Raw genomic sequence first — 9,925 nt, forward strand, 5'->3', positions numbered from 1 at the left:
GTGAGCTTATTAAGGCATCTAGGATTTCGAACAGCCTACTTCTCGGGAGCGTGCACAGGATGACGTAAAATGCTGTCTATGTAGAGAGCTCCCTAGCTTTTCGAACACATCCTATGACTGTATCTTTGGGACCCCTGATCATTCATGGCTGGTGTGTGTAGCATCTTATAGTGTAAAAATACATAAATGACAAAAAGAGCTTGGCAAACCATCACATAGGCAAGTGTTCATTAATTCGCAGCTAATGCTGCTGTCCCTAGCAGAAGCCACAATCTACCACCCCTGTACTCTGCAACCATTTTTGGCACAGGAGGTATACACAAATGCTTAGGGAGGTGATTGGAGTGTGGGATGGGCGCTATTTGCCAAGACTTTAATTCTCCTAGAGCTGTACTTACCCAGCTAGTATTTTACTCTAAGCTCAGCAGCTCCCCCAGACAGCCAATTATATATCAGATGCCTGGCCTGCTGATAGTGGATTTGAACCAGGATCTCACTGGTATCAGGCTAGTGTAATAGACTGATGTGTTTTACATTAATGTAAAAAAATATAAATTGTCTTCATTTTTTTGCATATTTGCACACATTGGCTGGCATAAATCAGGCCTGTGTATCTAGTCCAAATGAACCAATAGCATGTATTTTTTTTAGCATAAAAAAGTCCATATTTGTCCTATATTAGAGTGTTTGGTACACTTATCTCCTGTATAACTATATTAACTAAATGTACAAAAGACGTACCCTTAGGAGGTCCTTCACAGTGACAATGACGCATTTAATACTTCTGTTTTTATTCAGTCAGATCTAGTCAGTCACTCAGCTCCACTTACCATATAGAAGCACTTTGTAGTTCTTCAATTACTGACTGTAGTCCATCTGTTTCTCTGCATGCTTTGTTAGCCCCATTTCATGCTGTTCTTCAATGGTCAGGACTCTCCCAGGACCACTACAGAGCAGGTATTATTTGGGTGGTGGATCATTCTCAGCACTGCAGTGACACTGACATGGTGGTGGTGTGTTAGTGTGTGTTGTGCTGGTATGAGTAGATAAGACACAGCAGTGCTGCTGGAGTTTTTAAACACCTCAATGTCACTGCTGGACTGAGAATAGTCCACCAACCAAAAACATCCAGCCAACAGTGCCCTGTAGGCAGCGTCCTGTGACCACTGGTGAAGATCTAGATGTCAGTGATGACCACCATGTCAGTGTCACTGCAGTGCTGAGAATGATCCACCACCCAAATAATACCTGCTCTGTGGTGGTCCTGGGAGAGTCCTGACCATTGAAGAACAGCATGAAATGGGGCTAACAAAGCATGCAGAGAAACAGATGGACTACAATCAGTAATTGAAGAACTACAAAGTGCTTCTATATGGTAAGTGGAGCTGAGTGACTGACTAGATCTGACTGAATAAAAACAGAAGTATTAAATGCGTCATTGTCACTGTGAAGGACCTCCTAAGGGTACGTCTTTTGTACATTTAGTTAATGATGACCAACTCAAACAGCAGCAATAGATGAACGATCCTCTCTGACTTTACATCTACAGGGTGGACCAACTAGGTAGGAGTGTCTAATAGAGTGGACGGTGAGTGGACACGGTATTTAAAAACTCCAGCAGCACTGCTGTGTCTGATCCACTTATACCAGCACAACACACACTAACACACCACCACCACGTCAGTGTCACTGCAGTGCTGAGAATCATCCACCACCTAAATAATACCTGCTCTGTGGTGGTCCTGTGGGGGTCCTGACCATTGAAGAACAGGGTGAAAGCAGGTGAGAAACAGAAAGTGCTTCTATATAGCAGAGATGGGGACTCGACTTATGAATAGCAAAAAATGACTTGTGGACAACAAAAGTTAGCAACATTAGTTACGTGTGACAGTTATATATATATACAGTGTATCACAAAAGTGAGTACACCCCTCACATTTCTGCAGATATTTAAGTATATCTTTTCATGGGACAACACTGACAAAATGACACTTTGACACAATGAAAAGTAGTCTGTGTGCAGCTTATATAACAGTGTAAATTTATTCTTCCCTCAAAATAACTCAATATACAGCCATTAATGTCTAAACCACCGGCAACAAAAGTGAGTACACCCCTTAGTGAAAGTTCCTGAAGTGTCAATATTTTGTGTGGCCACCATTATTTCAAAGAACTGCCTTAACTCTCCTGGGCATGGAGTTTACCAGAGCTTCACAGGTTGCCACTGGAATGCTTTTCCACTCCTCCATGACGACATCACGGAGCTGGCGGATATTCGAGACTTTGCGCTCCTCCACCTTCCGCTTGAGGATGCCCCAAAGATGTTCTATTGGGTTTAGGTCTGGAGACATGCTTGGCCAGTCCATCACCTTTACCCTCAGCCTCTTCAATAAAGCAGTGGTCGTCTTAGAGGTGTGTTTGTGGGCTTTCTTGTGTAGAGACTTCAGAAGAGGCTTCCTTCTGGGGTGACAGCCATGCAGACCAATTTGATGTAGTGTGCGGCGTATGGTCTGAGCACTGACAGGCTGACCCCTCACCTTTTCAATCTCTGCAGCAATGCTGACAGCACTCCTGCGCCTATCTTTCAAAGACAGCAGTTGGATGTAACGCTGAGCACGTGCACTCAGCTTCTTTGGACGACCAACGCGAGGTCTGTTCTGAGTGGACCCTGCTCTTTTAAAACGCTGGATGATCTTGGCCACTGTGCTGCAGCTCAGTTTCAGCGTGTTGGCCATCTTCATGTAGCGCAACAATTCGTCTTTTAAGATCCTCAGAGAGTTCTTTGCCATGAGGTGCCATGTTGGAACTTTCAGTGACCAGTATGAGAGAGTGTGAGAGCTGTACTACTAAATTGAACACACCTGCTCCCTATGCACACCCGAGACCTAGTAACACTAACGAGTCACATGACATTTTGGAGGGAAAATGACAAGCAGTGCTCAATTTGGACATTTAGGGATGTAGTCTCTTAGGGGTGTACTCACTTTTGATGCCGGTGGTTTAGACATTAATGGCTGTATATTGAGTTATTTTGAGGGAAGAATAAATTTACACTGTTATATAAGCTGCACACAGACTACTTTTCATTGTGTCAAAGTGTCATTTTGTCAGTGTTGTCCCATGAAAAGATATACTTAAATATCTGCAGAAATGTGAGGGGTGTACTCACTTTTGTGATACACTATATATATGATTCGACATCATTCTGATCGTCTCATTTTCTGCTCTCTAATAACGCTCTGGTCGTCTTAAACCACAATGCACGCAATGGATAAATGTTACAGCCAGCTTCCGGCGTAGTGATGAAGCTTTGAATTTGAATCTCACCTAGAATGGTGGAATATGTGAATGAAACGCTCCTACAGAATTGGCGCTAATGACTGAAAAAAATGCTTTCTGAACTAATCAGACCTTCTGATTTTAATTGTTAGTAAGAAATGCTGTTATCTGCATGTATCTGCAATGAAACGCTTGATTGGCTTTCTAACGGGTTCACAACCAGGAAAAGTTTGGAGGTTTTTAATTATAAGCACATTTACAAAATAACGGATTATAGTCCTAATGGGACACACGCTTATAAATATAATAGCACCGGGAACAACATAAGCTAAGGTACAGTGGTGTTCAAAAAAATAGCAGTGATTTAAAAAAAAGGAAATAAAGCACAAAATCATTATAATAACTTTTATTTTCATAAATGCAAATGCACTGAAAATACTACACTTTCAATTCTAAATCAAAACGTTAACAAAATTTAGCCAGTTTGTGTTAATCCTTTACAGAAAATTAGGAAAAATGAATATTTGGCTGTTCAAAAAATTTTTTGAGGTTTCACTTTACTTTAAATTACTGAACTAATATTTAGTGGCATAACGATTGTTTCCGAGATCTGTGTTGCATGGAGTCGACCAACTTCTGGCACCTCTGAACAGGTATTCCAGTCCAGGATGATCAGACTACATTCCACAGTTCTCCTGCAATTTTGGGTTTTGCCTCAAAAAAACGCGTTTCAGATATCAGCCCACAAGTTCTCTATGGGATTGAAGTCAGGGGATTGTGCTGGCCACTCTATTACCTCAATCTTGTTTGTCTGTAACCAAGATGTTTTGGGTCATTGTCATGTTGAAACACCCATTTTAAGGACATTTCTTCTTCAACATAGGGCAACATGATCTCCTCAAGTATTCTGATATATTTAAACTGATCCATGATCCCTCGTATGTGATAAATAGGTGTAACACCATGGTATGAAAAACATCCCATATCATCATTTTGTACCACCATGATTTACTGTCTTCACACTGAACTTTAGCTTGAATTCAGTGCTTGGGGGTCGTCTGACATACTGTCTACGGCCACTAGACCCAAAAAAGAACAATTTTGCTTTCACCAGTCCACAAAATGTTGAGCCATTTCTCTTTGGACCAGTCATTGTGTTCCTTGGCAAATTTGAACCAATTCAGGACACTTTATCTTAACAACGGGACTTCTTGTTCAAGGAGTTCTTGCTGGTACATTGGCTTTACTTAATCATTTTCTGTACTCACTGGTAACTCCAGATGTTCCTTGTTCTTTCTGGAGGCCTTTGCCATTTTGGCTGTTTTTCGATCCATTCGAACAGTAGTTCCACGCTTCCTTCTGCGTCTTTCAGGTTTTGGTTTTCACTTCAAGGCATTTGAGATCATTTTAGCTGAGCCGCCTATAATTTGCTGCACTTCTGTGTATGTTTTTCCCTATACAATCAACTTTTTAATCAAAGTATGCTGTTCATCAGTACAATGTCTGGAACAACCCATTTTACCCAGTATTTCATAAGGAAATGCGCTATGACCAACCTGTGCAACATTTGCCCCCCTCCTACATTAAATAAGGGCCAAAATTGACACCCGTTCTTCTGTAGAATGAGTGACTTCACCAATTGAACTCCTCACTGCTATTATTTTGAACAAGCCCCTTTCAATCAATGCTTCAATTACTCAGAATGAGCAGCATGCATGTCCTAATTGTTGGGTTTGTTTTGCTTTCATTACTCTACTACACTTTCAAGTAAATTATTTGTGATTTATCACAAAAAACAGTGATTTATCAGGTTAATGGTATTGGATATTTTTTTTAACACCACTGTAAGCAGTGGTTATGACTTTTTTTTTGCTGAAGCTTTTAACTGGTACCTAGGAAAGTAAAGTTAATCGGCAAAATACAGTCTAATATGTGGTTTTTTTTTCTGAACTTACATATTATTTGTTTATTTCTATGCTACATTTCCAATATATATTTTGTGTAGGATTATATTGACTTGTGACTTGACTCGAACTCTAGCCTAAAGAATCGTGACTTGACTCGGAATCGTATTTTGTGACTTGTGAACATCTCTGCTATATGGTAAGTGGAGCTGATAAAATGGACAGTGAGTGTAGAAACAAGGAGGTGGTTTTAATGTTATGGCTGATCAATTAAATGTCCAAAAAAAATTTTTTTGGGCAAGTTTCCTTTTTTATTAAAAATACATAACACAACAATGTAAATGTGTATTCCATAAAATTTTAAACTTGTTACATTTACAAAAAGAGTAAAAAAAAAATACTATCAAAAATCATCTTTGGACTATTTGAGTGGCAAAACACATCTATGCGTTTTATTGTTTAGTGTATCATACAACACTAAAAAGTTCAGATGAAGAATCTGCTACTTAGGAAATCTGTTCACATGCTATCCAGGATCCTGTTGTTTTTCTTTCTCTTTTTTTCATTCTTGTTTCTCTTTTGGGCTTACAAGATCTAAAAATTTATGAGAATAGGTCATTTACAAATCCCCTGCATTAAGTTCTCTGCTGGCCTCAACCACTAAGATCTTCCTCATGTTTCATGTTCTAAATCTGAGCAGCAGTATGTAATGTCATACACCGATCAGCCATAACATTAAAACAACCTCCCTGTTTCTACACTCACTGTCCATTTTATCAGCTCCAATTACCACATAGAAGCACTTTGTAGTTCTACAATTACTGACTGTAGTCCATCTGTTTCTTTACATGCTTTGTTAGCCCCATTTCACCCTGTTCTTCAATGGTCAGGACCACCACAGAGCAGGTATTATTTGGATGGTGGATCATTCTCAGCACTGCGGTGACAATGACATGGTGGTGGTGTGTTAGTGTGTGTTGTGCTGGTATATGTGAATCAGACACAGCAGCGCTACTGGAGTTTTTAAATACTGTGTCCACTCACTGTCCACTCTATTAGACACTCCTACCTAGTTGGTCCACCTTGTAGATGTAAAGTCAGAGACGATCGCTCATCTATTAATGCTGTTTGAGTTGGTCATCTTCTAGACCTTCATCAGTGGTCACAGGACGCTGCCCACGGGGCGCTGTTGGCTGGATGTTTTTGGTTGGTGGACTATTCTCAGTCCAGCAGTGACAGTGAGCTGTTTAAAAACTCCAGCAGCATTGCTGTGTCTGCTCCATTCATACCAGCACAACACACACTAACACACCACCACCATGTCAGTGTCACTGCAGTGCTGAGAATGACCCACCACCCAAATAATACCTGCTCTGTAGTGGTCCTGTGGGGGTCCTGACCACTGAAGAACAGGGTGAAATGGGGCTAACAAAGCGCATGTACAGTCAGTAATTGTAGAACTACAAAGTGCTCCTATAAGGTAAGTGGAGCTGATAAAATAGACAGTGAGTGTAGAAACAAGGAGGTGATTTTAATGTTATGGCTGATCTGTGTATGTCATAATGAATTGGATTGAGAGCAATGTAACAGTTAGGAAAACACTGAGGAGTAACAGCAGTTATGCAACCAAATATAACACAGGAGGTGAAAGATAAGTAAATACATACTTTCTCAAACCTTTTGCCATTTATAATCCTAAACACCCTGTTCTAAACAAGCCAAGTTTTTTGTTAGAGTAGTAAACCTCTAAACTGCCAAATATGGGAATTAAAAATAAAAGGATCAAGACTGGAAATGGTGTACAAATATAAAGATATGTTGACACTGGCCGATTCTGGGAAAACTAAATAAAGCTGAAAGTTTAAAGACACAAACACACTTGCTTCAGCTAGTATTACAGGGGTATTTTCTTGGACTTTTACCATGAATTAAAAGCAAACAGTGTTGACAGATTTATCAGGCAGCTTCTGCTATTGTTTGCAAGTGAGAACTAGAGCCAAATACTTTTACTGTGTGGAGTCAATTTATACACATGTACCACTGTTTACCTTTTTTATTAATAATATATAACACACTTCACTTCGTTAAACATCTGACAGACCCATGACCTCCTAAGCACAAACCCAATTCCAAAAATTTTTGGACAGTAGGAAAAATGTAAAACAGAGAGCAATTATTTGCTATATTTTTTCGACCTCTACTTACATATACATTAATGGCATTTAGTGGACACTTTTATCCAAAATGAATTATACTTGTAACTGAACATAACGCAAGCAATTGATGGTTAAGGGCCTTGCTCAGCGGCCCACTTGTAAATGAATATAATGCAAGCAATTGAGGGTTAAGGGCCTTGCTCAGGGGCCCACTTGTAACTGAATATCATGCAAGCAATTGAGGGTTAAGGGCCTTGCTCAGGGGCCCACTTGTAACTAAATATAATGTAAGCAGTTGAGGGTTAAGGGCCTTGCTCAGGGGCCCACTTGTAACTGAATATAATGTAAGCAATTGAGGGTTAAGGGCCTTGCTCAGGGGCCCACTTGTAACTAAATATAATGCAAGCAGTTGAGGGTTAAGGGCCTTGCTCAGGGGCCCACTTGGAACTGAATATAATACAAGCAATTAAGATTTGAGGGCCGTGCTCAGGGGCCCACTTGGAACTGAATATAATATAAGCAATTAAGATTTGAGGGCCTTGTTCAGAGGCCCACTTGTAACTGGATTTCATGCAAACAATTAAGGGCCTTGCTCAGGAACCCATATGTAACTAAATATATTGCAAACAATTGAGGGTTAAGGGCCTTGCTCAGGAGCCCACTTGTAACTGAATATAATGCAAGCAATTGAGAGTTAAGGGCCTTGCTCAGGGGCCCACTTGTAACTGAATATAATGCAAGCAATTGAGAGTTAAGGGCCTTGCTCAGGGGCCCACTTGTAACTAAATATAATGCAAGCAGTTGAGGGTTAAGGGCCTTGCTCAGGGGCCCACTTGTAACTGAATATAATGTAAGCAATTGAGGGTTAAGGGCCTAGCTCAGGGGCCCACTTGGAACTGAATATAATACAAGCAATTAAGATTTAAGGGCCGTGCTCAGGGGCCCACTTGTAACTGAATATAATGCAAGCAATTAAGATTTAAGGGCCTTGTTCAGAGGCCCACTTGTAATTGAATTTCATGCAAACAATTAAGGGCCTTGCTCAGGAACCCATATGTAACTAAATATATTGCAAACAATTGAGGGTTAAGGGCCTTGCTCAGGGGCCCACTTGTAACTGAATATAATGCAAACAATTGAGAGTTAAGGGCCTTGCTCAGGGGCCCACTTGTAACTGAATATAATGCAAACAATTGAGAGTTAAGGGCCTTGCTCAGGGGCCCACTTGTAACTGAATATAATGCAAACAATTGAGAGTTAAGGGCCTTGCTCAGGGGCCCAACATTGGCAACTCTGAGCTTGTGGTGCTTTAACCAGCAACTTTCTGATTACAAGTCCAGTACCTTAACCACTGAGCTACTACTGTCCTACAGTTCTCTAAATATTCTACTTAATTAAAAATGTAGAGAAAATCTTGAGTAGAATAAAAAACTATTTAAACATTGGGTTTGTTAGACCACATCACGTGTTTCTCCCATACATCAGTCTCTCTCAGATGAGCTAGAGGTGGGAGCAGTCTGCAGCAGCTCTTAAGGGTTTGGTCCAGTTGTTTTGGTCCGCACCCAAGTGTGATAACTGTGTTCAATACTACCAAAATGAGTCTAATTTATTAAAAATAAATAGTAAAGGTGTGATTAATGGTGTTTTTACACCCTTACTAAAATAAACCCTTACGAGCTGCTGCAGATTCCTGTCAATTCCTCTTAAATTAGACTCAGTTTCATTTTCCCATTTGGTTCAAACAAATTCAGAGAAGTGAGAAGCAGAAATGTTTTTGTAATAGAGAAGAAAACTCCTGGTGAAAGCTCCCTAAAATAAATGTAGAGAGCTTTGAGAAAACTTGCCAAAACTTTATGCAACAGCAACTGAAACCAGGGATCAAAGTTTGGACCACTGGAGCTGTACCGCTCCAAATAAAAAGATAAATAAAACATTCAGTAACATAGAAACGCACAATCATTTTGTATAAAGCACATTAATACTATCTAAACCAGTGAGAAATACTACAAAAGATCTATAAATTGGCACTGCCTTGACAAAAACACATAAATACAGTCAAGTAAAAAAGTTTGCACACCCTTAGAACAAAATTCAACAGACCAAAAATGTCATTTTTAACAGTGAGGAATTCGACGTATGTTTTTTATAAAATGGTTTAATGGTGTATGGTAATTAATACTGAGACAACTAAACTGACACCAGATATTATTGTCTCCCATTCTGATTTAATCTTAATTCATATATTTGCACTAATCGCTGAACCACTGGACTTTCTCACCTTTCTAAATGTGATCAATATTGTTTAATAACTTTGTTTGATTCCCACCATTTGCTTTAATCTCCTTTCAAGCTCTATGTGTATCTTCTGAGCAGCTGCTTTGTTTACAATACTCACTTCCGCAATTTATCTGCACATATATGCTCTAAATCCGACAGATACATAATATGGCCAAAAGTATTTCAGCACCTGACCATGAGCTTTTGTTGGACATCCCATTTCAAAAACAAATGGTATTAACTGAGTGACCATGTGATCATTCCAGCTATTACAACAACCACTTCTCTGATAAGGCTTCTCAAAGGCTT

The sequence above is a fragment of the Trichomycterus rosablanca genome, chromosome 9, assembly GCF_030014385.1.
Source record: "Trichomycterus rosablanca isolate fTriRos1 chromosome 9, fTriRos1.hap1, whole genome shotgun sequence".
Taxonomy (NCBI): Eukaryota; Metazoa; Chordata; class Actinopteri; order Siluriformes; family Trichomycteridae; genus Trichomycterus; species Trichomycterus rosablanca.